The following is a 13,015-nucleotide window of genomic DNA, read 5'->3' as shown; positions in this document are numbered from 1 at the left end:
AACTACAAGAGAAAAAAAAGCTACATACCCAAGGAATAAATTGTACATAGGAAAAAAATCCAAATCCAAATACAAAAAAAAACAAAAAACAACACAACTACAAGAAAAAAAAACTACATAGGTAACCCAAGGAATGTGTTAGTGGCATGGACATCATGAGTACACGTTTCTGATTGTACACCAAAATTCTTCAACGAGACAGCGCTCCTCATGTGAGGAATAATTGCAACCCTTGTTTCCCACGGTAGTGCCCCCCAAATTTCTGTCCAAGTTCTGGTGAGTGTATTGTAACGCAATAAACACCTATTCTGCCAAAATAAGAGTTCCTTGTTATTATAAAGGCTATCGGGTTATGAGTCGGCCATTCATCCTCTTTAAAGAAAATGCTTATCTCATAATTCCAATTCCATTCCCCACCAGGTGCCCATGTATGAATATTTTCTTTGGAAATGGGAGCCCAAAAATCTATTTGGGGCCGATCAATTCCCTCATGGATGTAGTAAAATAAAATGCGAACTCCGAACATGACCATCCCAAGTGATGGGTAAGTATTTATCCAAAATTTACTCCCAGGAATATGATGCGGGGGTGGCAAATGTTGATGGAACGTCTCGGTGTCCAAATTGAAAGATATTATGCCAATATCTTGTTGAGAACAATCTATCCAAAAAATACAACCGTGTGCCTACACACCTGAACTCTGAAAAGTATAAGGAATCTCCCATGCTATGTTCCTCCATCCCCTCTTGTCTCCTAAAGTGTGTATTTGGAATTTACCATCCATGTGAATTCGAACTACCTTGTACTCATTGGTACGTTGACAGTATCCGAAACCCCCAATTACCTTGTATCGTGGATACCACGAAAATACTTGATTTGTTGCAATTGGGATGCATAGTTGTGGAAGATGGAGGTGGTCACCAATTTCTGGATTCATAATATATACAGGATCTTGTATGCCGTGGTGTGAAACATAAAAACAAACCATACCATTGCAAGATCCAACTATTGGGTGCAACATAGTCCAATCATCATGGGTTCCATCATTCGGGGCATCATGATTGTTGGCTGTTACGATCGGGCTGAAATCTTCCTCTCTATAAAAGAGTTGGGTAACTTTGTCTTTCCCCATTCTTGGTGTGATACCAAAAAGGAATCCAATTCTTTTGTCCCCAAGGATAGTATTCCATTCTTTGCATACACATTTGCTTGCTAAAACGATTTATGTAGTTTGGAGGCGCTGAAGTATCTCGGTAGTTAATTCCGGCAACATATCCATCACTATTATACTGATGAAAGATTATAAAAAAAAAAAAACAAAAATTACAAGCTTTTAGGATTTTCTTATTGTGAATGCTACAAGCAAATATGAGTATAAAGCTTATGTATATATAGACATCCAATATACCTGTGGCGAATGGTCGCGTCATTCTAGGACATTTTTGGATCCTCTCGTCAATTTCATATCAACAATCCCTCTTAATACTCTATGTTAGTTTTTTTTCTATGCTTGGTGTAATTTGAAAACTCTAATTTTTTAGGTTTTCCATCATTATATTAAATCACGATTCTTTGGCATTTACACTGAATATTTCAATTTCCATATTACTAAAAAATGATATATTATAGCAGTATAATGAGATATGGAATGAATATTTTCATGTTTATCTAATTTCCTTTTTAATCTAATATATACATTCCGAACATAACGAACTACAATAAATCATGATCTCTTAGGAAATACCCAAATAATTTTTCAACTTTTCGACTAATTACCTAGGTGGGTTGGGGTGGCCCGGACGGTTGGACCATAGGTGTAACGCAAAAAAAGGAAAAAAAACAAAGGTTGTCTAGTTAAACAATGACCCAAACTAAATTCTACATTTCAACATAGAAAATAATCCAAAAAAAAAACACAACTACAAGAGAAAAAAAAGCTACATACCCAAGGAATAAATTGTACATAGGAAAAAAATCCAAATACAAATACAAAAAAAAAACAAAAAACAACACAACTACAAGAAAAAAAAACTACATAGGTAACCCAAGGAATGTGTTAGTGGCATGGACATCATGAGTACACGTTTCTGATTGTACACCAAAATTCTTCAACGAGACAGCGCTCCTCATGTGAGGAATAATTGCAACCCTTGTTTCCCACGGTAGTGCCCCCCAAATTTCCGTCCAAGTTCTGGTGAGTGTATTGTAACGCAATAAACACCTATTCTGCCAAAATAAGAGTTCCTTGTTATTATAAAGGCTATCGGGTTATGAGTCGGCCATTCATCCTCTTTAAAGAAAATGCTTATCTCATAATTCCAATTCCATTCCCCACCAGGTGCCCATGTATGAATATTTTCTTTGGAAATGGGAGCCCAAAAATCTATTTGGGGCCGATCAATTCCCTCATGGATGTAGTAAAATAAAATGCGAACTCCGAACATGACCATCCCAAGTGATGGGTAAGTATTTATCCAAAATTTACTCCCAAAAGCTATCGGGTAATAGGCCGGCCACCCTTCATCCTCATCCTTTTCCAAGAAAATGCTTATCTTATGATTCCAATTCCATTCCTCTCCAGGTGCCCATGTATGAATATTTTTTTTGGAAATGGGTGCCCAGAAATCTATCCGGGGATGATTAATCCCCTCATCACAGCAGGCCTCATGGATGTAATAAAATAAAAGGCGAACTCCGAACATAACCATCCCAACTGATGGGAATTCACTCCTAGAAATATGATGCGGGGGTCGCAAATGTTGATGAAATGTCTCAGTGTCCAAATTGAAAGAAAGTATGCCACTATCCCACTGACAAAATCCTTCCAAAAAATACAACCATTTGCGTACACACCTGAACTCCGAAAAATATAAGGAATCTCCCATGCTCCTCAATCCTTTCTTGTCTCCTAAAGTATGTATTTGAACTTTACCATCCATGTGAATTCGAACTACCTTGTACTCATCATTACATTGACAGTATCTGAAACCCCCAATTACAGGATACCAAGAAAGTACTTGATCTCGTGCAATAATTGGGATGCATAGTTGTGGAAGATGTAGGTGCTCACCAGTTTCTGGATTCATAACATATACAGGATCTTGTATGCCGTGGTGTGAATCATAAAAACAGACCAGACCATTGCAAGATCCAACTATTGGGTGCAACTTAGTAAAATCTTCATGGGTTCCATCATTCGGGTCGTCGTGATTGTTGGCTGTTACGATCGGGCTGAAATCTTCCTCTTTATAAAAGAGTTGAGTAACTTCTTTCCCTATTCTTGGTGTGACACCAAAAAGGAGTCCAATTCTTTTGTCCCGGGGATAGTATTCCACTCTTTGGAAACAATTTTGCTTGCTAAAATGCTTTCTGCAGTTTGGAGGTGCTGTAGTATCTCGGTAGTTAATTCCGGCAACATATCCATCACTATTATACTGATGAAATATTATCAATTTTTTTTAAAGCATTTAAGATTTTCTTAATATTGTAGAATGCTACAAGAATATACGAGTAATGCTTATATAGACATCCAATACACCTGTTGGCGAATGGTTGCGTCCTTGATGAGCAGGCATTATTTGAAAGGTCGCGTCTTTAATGAGCAGACAAGTAACGCATATTTGCATGTTTTATATTTGAAAGGTCGCGTCCTTAATGATCTGGCAAGTAAAGAATATTTTCTCGTTTTATCTTATAAGCGGTTATAGCTTAAACCTATAACTGAATTTTTATTTAAAAGGAAACAAAATCTAAAGGATAACCATTACGTCATGAAGTAGGTATGAAAAGATACCAATTCACTAATACTGACCTCTTGGAATTAGAATACCCGTCACGACAACATCTTAATATTTACAATGGTGTTGGTTGATAATATAAAACAAGAACTATCTATAAAATACAAAACGTGAATTTATCACTACAAATATGGGCTAATGGTACCATAATTTATGTATCTCTCTTTTTGCCCATTTATGTTCTGGTTTTGTGTTTTGGTGTCAAACACCAGTTTCAAATCAATAATTCGTCTACAAAAAGAATCCCGATTAGTCACAAAATCTTTTTCATTCGTGCGCATTTTTAAGAATATCATCATTGATTTGTCTATCAATCACTTATACCATTTGCATCTCAAATTCTCACTTCTTTTTACATTTTTCTTTTCCCTTCTCAGATTTTATTATAATTGTTGAAGAATAAACCAAGATAGTATGAAGAATAAACCAATATGGTTGAGTCAACTGGCACAGTTGACATGAAGAATAAACCAATATGGTTGAGTCAACTGGTACAGTTGACATGAAGTTAATGGATCAACAACTCTTGTTGACATGGTACGGTTTATAGAAGTTTATTTGGGTTGCAAGTATTACTGGTTTTAAGAGTTTATTTACGTGAGAATTGTCTAGAAGTTTCTTTGTTAGAGTTTGATTATGTTTGGAAAGTTATTTTTCTTGAGAGTCAAGTTTGTTACTCATATAAATAGGCTGTTGAGCCATGAGTCGAAATACATCAATCCATGAGTCGAAATACATCAATCAAGAGAAGTTTGTTTGAGTTTTAGTTCTGTGTTCCTTTCATCAAGTTTTTGATATCATATTTTCTACAATAATGAACACATAAAAGTCTCCCTATAGATTCGCAAAATTTATAACCATAAATACAACTGGAATACAGAAATGCCTCCCTATATACCAAATTAACCACCATAAAAGAAAATCCCCCTCTAAATTAGTCGGGAATATGTTTAAAAGCATTAAATCCATTAAATAAAATACCAACCATTATTACCCAAAATAAGACCAACTCTGATTCTTCAGATTTCAAAAACAACTTTTAGTCCAAACAAGATACGAAAAAAAAATCAAAGATGAAAAATAGTACTTTTAAAAATATATAGTATATATATATTGAACACCAAACTACATTACTCTAATCAAAACAAAAACACTACACTCGGAATATGTTTGTGGAATGGTCATCGTCAGTACATGTTTCCGATTGTCCTCCAAAATTCCTCAACGAGATGGCGCTCCTCATGTGAGGAATAAATCTAACCTTTTCCCACCTTATCTCCTCAATTTCTGTCAAAGTTCTGGTGAGTTCATTATAACGCGCTAAACATCGGTTGTTTTGCAATAGGACGTCGTTGTTCTTTCCCAAGGCTATAAGCTTATAAGGCGGCCACCATAGATTCGAAGGCTCTTCCTAGACAATGCTCCTCTTAAGTTCCCAATTCCATTCTACACCGGGTGCCCGTGCATGAATATCATTATCCGAAATGGGTGCCCAAAAATCAATCCGGAGATCATAAATATCGTGAATATTGTAAAATAAAAGGCGAATTCCAGACAAGACCATTCCAAGTTTTGGAGTACTGAAACCACCATTCTCATAAATATGATGCGGGGGTGGCGAATGTGACTAGAATGTCTCATTGTCCAAATTGAAAGATACTATCTGAATATTGTCATAAAAATAATGATTTATCCAAAAAATACAACCATGTGCGTACACACCTGAATCCCAAAAAGTAAAAGGAAAATATCCGATGTTCCTCCATCCCCTGTTGTCGCCTAGAGTGTGTACGTCCACTTCACCGTCCACTTGAATTCGAACTACTTTGTATTCACCGGTATGTTTACAATAGCCGAACCCCCCTACGACGAATCGTGGATCCCAACTAATTTGTGGCATTGGTGTTGGATCGCATATTTGTGGCATATGGAGGTGCTCACCCGTTGTTGGATTCATAATATAGATAGGATCTTGTATGCCGTGGTGTGAAACATAAAAACATACCAGACCATTACAATATCCAACGATTGGGTGTGACATGTTTTCATCATAGGATCGGATAATATTCCAGGTACCATTATTTCCAAATGACATCTGATAGAAATCTCCCATCATCGTGTAGTAATCTTCCTCCTCAATTTTTTCTCTGTAGAAGAGTTGCATAACTTTTTCTTCTGTCACTTTTTGAGTGAAACCGAAAAGGAGTCCAATTCTTTTGTCTGCAAGGAAAAAATTCCACTCTTTGCATACACATTTGCTTGCCAAAATACCTTCTGTACTTGGGAGGAGGTGTAGTATCTCGGAAGTTAAATCCGACAACATTTCCATTACTATTACTGGTGAAATATTTTTTTTTAATGTAGAAGTATTTAGGATTTCGTTTTTGTTGAATGCTTATATATACATCCAATGGATGCAATATGTGTCCCCACACAACACACCTGTTGGAATTTTCACGTCTTTTGGTGTTTCAAAATCTATTCGGTTAGTGTGAAGCGTAATACGAAGGGGTGCGAACCGTTACACCGTTTGGCCAATGGTCGCATCCTTAATCAGCATGCCTTATTTAAAAATCCATGATCGAAACAAGAAACAAATATTTTCACGTGTTTGTGTGACATTTATTCCAGTTTATCAACATTCTATTTATGTGTCCATTGCAGATTTAAAAATTAGGGTTATGACCATAGTATATTAATCTTTTGAAGACAAGAAATTAGGGTTATGACCATAGTATATTAGTCTTTTGAAGAAAAAAAATGATCCCAATATATATTGCTATTGCCAATCATATATAGATGTAATTTATGGTGTTGACCAATATACGAAAGCCAAAAGAGAATTTGGGCATGGTTATAGCGCTTGGCTGGATGGAATTGTTGCGCATGGCTTTGAGTAGGTGTGAATTACCGAGGGAATTACACCAAAAATAGAAATTTGTTCAGAGAAGATTAGGCATGGAGAATCATGGAAAGAGATAACTCAGATACCTACAGATTTGTCAAGAGTTTATCCAAGGCATGCACATTAGCGAAGAGTACATGATTATGATATACTATAAGATAAAGCATATATGTACTCAATCAACATGGTTGTGTTTACGCAATTTTTCGTGCTATTTTTCCGTATTTAGATAAATCATACTATATACTAAAATCAATGTGGTGTTGTACGCGTATATGAGAATATATTTGTCAATATGGAAACTGTTATATTTTGTTTATTTGAGAGTGATATGCGGAATACAACTAAATTAGGTAATTGGAGATAATGCTCCTAACCTAAAAAAATTAAGGTTTTTCTAATACATATATATACATATACATACATATATATATATATACTATTAATTAAAGAGGTCGTACAAACCACACTAGCATAAAAGATAGATTGATATATTAGACGAAGAAAATGAGTTCCAATAAGAACAATACCGAGAGCATTAAGACAATTTCAAGGATAGTAATGGCTGTCCCTAGAAAGCTAAGGATCACCATAACTATTGATGACGTGTGTAAGGTTCCTGGCATGCCCCTGTTAGCTGAAGTTCAAGCTCATGTTAACAATCTTACTCTTCCTGCTTCTGCTTCTGTTGAAATGGATAGTGTCCATGCTCCCATTCCTTCGAATGAGCATGTTGGTGAAACTGTGTCTGGCACACCAGAAATACCCATGGAGACACCTCTATAAGAAAAGGTACTTGAAGTTCCATCACAGCCTGCTAACGCTGCAACACGAGTACCAGATGCGATGGTTTTAGTTGAGCAGATTATCAAAGAAACTTTCGAATAATGTGGTTTTTGTTTTTTAATATTGAGGATGTTGGTATTATTTTGCTTCGTTTAGTTTTAGAATGAATAATATAAAAATATTGGTTCTTTAATATATGCTCATGTTCAAATTCTTTGCTTGATATTTGTTTGTTAATCAATCAATTTTCATTATCTTAACTCGTCGAGTCAACTTAGTTTTCTATAATATACATTATATAAACATAATCCCTTATGACAGTTATCAGATTTTTAATTTTAATTTAGGCACAACCAAAATGGAAGAAATATATCATTAATTTATGGAAAGACTGGACCACAAGGGATCTTTCCACCAATGCCAAATTTGGGTCAAGCCAACCCAATGTGACAGACATTTTAGAAACAAAAAATAATCTTCTCTATATTATTTGGCAAAACAGAAGAAGAGGAGTACCAAAGACATCTATCTTTTCTTTTGCATGTACCCAACAAGGCCGCACAAGATACTCATTATGGCTACCTAGATCTTCTTATTTTGCATGCGCACAAAAAATCAGAAGAAGAGGAGTACTGAAGAGATCTATCTTTTCTTTTGCATGTACCCAACCGCACAAGATACTCATTATGGCTACCTACATCTTCTTCTTTTACATGCGCACAAAAAATAAGGGAATCATTGTGATGATTGACAAAAATGAGAAACTGAGTAATGATGATTGACAAAAGCAATAGCGTTGTGATTGACAGAACACTGCTTTTGAAGGAGAGAATAAACTCCAAAAGGTCACACAATACAGGCTCTTGTTATAATACTTCTCTTTTAGTCACACATAACAAGAAGTTCCAAAGTACAACTACCATATGAATGTACCCCTCAAAACCAAAAATCAATCATAGGAATGTTCCATATATATACTCCTAGTATTTAGTGATGGGGCTGGTATTTAGGACAGGGTCACACTAGAATATTCTACACAGATTGTTAAATTAGAAAAGATCAAAGATCAAAAAATACCACTGCAAACTGAAGTACTTAAGTTATTGTTGGAGTACTAGCTAATTCCTTTGTTACTAGTGACTTGGATAGAGTACTATCTATTCCTTACTACTGAGTCAACTGCATTACACTATTTTATTCACAATTCACATATTCTTAGAAGTAAAATAATAAATTATTAATATAGTCTTAACTAGTGCCTTGGAAGATCATAAATGCTTTTTTGGTGCAATTTTTTTGATTAAAATCCCAATTCATAATCTTAGAAGCAATTCTAACTAGCTCTTACAATTAAATTTGTATTAAAAGAACCGAGATCAATATTTATTTTCTAAAATACTGGTCGGTAATATAGGATTTTATCATGTCTGTGTCTTTAATCTGGACGAAACATGAGATATCAGCGATATATATATATATATATATATATGAATATCCGATAATATCGCATTATTGGTCGTATCGGACTGATCTGCTGATAATATTGGCAAGGATGTTTGGGAATGTTAGGTTATCAGGTGAAACTAGTTTATTTGATTGGTCGGAATTATGAATTCACGAACGACTATGATAGGCTTCATCGACAAGACTCGATATCCAAGTTTTTTACCAATGTCACTCTTGGACATGGCTTATTCAGCTAAACCAAATTTTATTTCGATGTCACGATCTTAGAGAGTATAGTTCATCCAAATCTAAGTTTCCGAGAGTATTTCCACCAAGATAAATTGATTGATGGTAACTTTCCATTTTTTACCGATGTCACTCATTAACGAGCTTGTAAACCAATTTATATTTCGATGTCACGATCTTAGCAAGTATTTATCGTCCAGATCTAAGTTTATGGGGAATACCTCCACCAAGATAAATTGATTGATGGTAATTTTCAATTTTTACCGATGTCACTCGTCGGGAATATGCTTCTAAACAAATTTTTAATTTTATGACAGTTATCAGCGATAACTGGACGAAACATGATATATCAGCGATACATATGAATATCCGATGATATCGCATTATTGGTTGTATCGTACCGATCAGCCGATAATATTGGCAAGGATGTTTGGGGATGTTAGGTTATCAGGTGAAACTAGTTTATTTGATTGGTTAGCATTATGAATTCACGAACGACTATGATTGGCTTCGTCGACAAGACTCGATGTCACTCTTGGAGGAGCTTCTAAACCAAGTATTATTTATTTCGATGTCACAATCTTATCAAGAATTTTTCGTCCAAATCTAAGTTTCCGGGGAGTATTTCCACCGAGACAAATAGCTTAATGGTAATTTTCCATTTTTATCGATGTTACTCTTACACGAGCTTGTAAGCCAATTTATATTTCGATGTCACGATCTTAGCAAGTATTATCGTCCAAATCTAAGTTTACGCGGAGTATCTCCACCAAGATAAATTGATTGATGGTAATTTTCCATTTTTACCGATGTCACTCTTGGACGAGCTTCTAAACCAATTTTTATTTATTTCCATGTCATGATCTTAGCAAGAATTTTTCGTCCAAATCTAAGTTTCCGGGGAGTATTTCCACCGAGACAAATTTTTTAATGGTAATTTTCCATTTTTACCGATTTCACTCTTGGACGAGCTTGTAAACCAATTTATATTTCAATGTCATGATTCTTAGCAAGTATTTATCGTCCATATCTAAATTTATGGGGAGTATCTCCACCCAGATAAATTCCTTGATTTTAATTTTCCATCCAATATTTTTTTTATATTACTTTTTATTTATTTTCCAAAGCCGCATACTTGTTCACTAGCCAAGTTTGCACGTGGCTAAGTTAGAGGTAAAGTGAAAACGTGTGTCACGGTATAAAAAACGAGCAAGGAAGGGAGACTGGACAATACCGCTTTTTCGTTTCCAAGTCTCTCTCTAAACTAGGATTTTAGTATCAAAAAATAAAAGTTTTAGTATCAAACTAGACAAAATGACTGCTCTTCTAGTAACTTCCTTCCGATTTCTTCTTCTTGATGGAGACAAAGAGATTGTTGATTATTTTGGTTGCGAGGTTGTTCCTTGTTTTGGAGATGTTGATGATTATGATGATGTTGACGATGAAGAAGAGGAGGACGATGAAGAAGAGGAAGACGATGAAGAGGATGATGAGTATGATTTTGAGGATGATGATGATGATGATGATGAGGATGATGATTTAGATGATCCATAACACTTATTTTGGTTTGGGCCAGCGCTTGAGGATGAAGATGAAGACGATGATGATTGGACATACAAAGATGTGGTTACGATTGTCGACAGCAGCAGTGAAGAAGAAGGGGATTATAACTGATCTAGTCCTCTGTTTTCATGGTTCTGCTATGCAAGAATGGTATTCAATCACATCTTGATCCATCATCTTTTGTTTAGTTAAATATGTTTTTAGTTTTTGTGTTATGAGTGTAATCTTTTTTTTTTTTTTTTTGATGTTTAATTAGTCTGTTTGTAAAGCTGCTGGAAGTATAGTTTTTGTGAATGTTTAATATTTATGGATGCAATATTTTCTTTAGATTCCAAGCGCATATGTTGTTTAATTTCTGTCCATTGTTCATCTGTTGGAGTATCAATATTTTGACAAAACAGAATGAACGAGTAATGTGTTTAAGGGGGCTTGGTGTAGAGATTTGGATGTTAGGGTTAACCATGATTTTGTTGTGGGTTTGCTGTTAAAGTGATAGGATCATGAATATGATAGGGACTGTATATTGAGTCTTGTATCCGAGAAAATAGCCAAATTTTTCATAAATTGCAGTGCCAAATCTGACAAACTTTACCAAAAAATAAAATAAAATTGAGAGCACAATTGAACAGTAGGCCTAGGAATGCTACATAATTGTGCTTACACATTAATAAAATTAGCATACTAAAAATAATGTAAAAAACTTTAATTTAGTCAATGCCGAGTGCTCAGCCATAAATTTGTTTGTCTTGGTGGCTTCCCATGTTCTTATTCATTGTAATCATTATCCAAATGTTCACCATAGCTTTTCTCAAATGCATCCCAAGAAGCAAAACCCTTAGGAGGAGGATCATTTTCAACATGGATAATTTTTTTATTATGAACTAATTCCCATTCTTCATCGACAAAATCTTCTAGTATATCACCAATGCTTTCCACAAAGTCATCCCATGAAGCAAAGCCCTTCGGAGGAGGAGGATCATTATCAATAAGACCATTGGCAGGAACAACACATTTCTCATTAGAACTCATCCTCTCAATTCCTTCTTTCTTTTACTTACGAACGAGGTATCTAATTTCTTATTTCTAGGATCCAAATCTAGCTAAATATAGTGGTTTTTTTCCCCTACACATATCTAGTATGCAAATCTAAATATAGTGGGTAGGTTATGTTTACCATGAATATAACAAATGAAAATCAAGGTGATATATGGAAAGTGGGATTTTGCGGATTTTGCGAGACCGAGAAGAAAAATATTGCATTTAGGATTGTAGGATTAGACTACTGATTGTCAGTTCTATTTAGACGCCTATAATCTTGCTGTAACCCTAAAGATATCTCTAAATATCCTGACACGTTAATCATTCATGTCAATGAGATATATAGTACACTTGTTAAAATTAAAATTTTACATTCCTTATTTAACAAAATACTCCTTCCTTATTGAATTTCAGACGCAACTTTTCCTACTACATCATTACTACAATAATAATTGATTCTTTGCAAAATTCATAGACACCAGCATTTTTTGATCATGCGCGGTTTACCAGGGTTTACGCGTTTTTCATAGAGCCAGCACCTGTTGACAGGCATTATGTGACGCTGGTGTATTGCAATATCTTGAACTGCAGCATGGTTTGGCTCATGTCTCATGGTTTATTTTTATGTTGATGTGAATTGTACCCTGATTTGAGAATCTTTTGGTGATTATGAACATCTCAATTGCATGCTTTATGAACATCTCAGATTATAGATTCAGACTGTAGGTGATTTAAGATTATGAACATCTTTTGGTGATTATGAACATCTCAGATTGTAGATTCAGACTAGGTGTGTATATGCCTCTCCATAAAGTGAATTAGACAGGATAGAGAATAATGTTTATTTTGTTTCAACATACCACGGTTGAAATCACAAAGAGAAACCGAAAAAAGACAATATTTCATTAACCACATTTACAAACACCATCACCATTACAGATCAGACCACTAACTACTAAGTAGTTCCATTTACAATCAAACCATAAGCAAAAGAACTAGACACACTACCAATTCCAGTTCGACTTACACCTGAACAACCAACTCCGATGCCGTCCGATAAGCAAAATTCCCATAACCTCCATAACAAGTACCAGCAAAATACCTACCACTACTACTACCGAGTTTGATCTTTGTCAACACCAAAACAACACCTTTACAAGATCAACCTTGTGCCGAAATAAAAACCCCAAAAAAAAACACTTACCATCCATTAGAAGATGTATCATGTATTACA

This window comes from Papaver somniferum, chromosome 9 (genome assembly GCF_003573695.1).
Source record: "Papaver somniferum cultivar HN1 chromosome 9, ASM357369v1, whole genome shotgun sequence".
NCBI lineage: Eukaryota > Viridiplantae > Streptophyta > Magnoliopsida > Ranunculales > Papaveraceae > Papaver > Papaver somniferum.
This window is presented reverse-complemented; position numbering follows the sequence as displayed.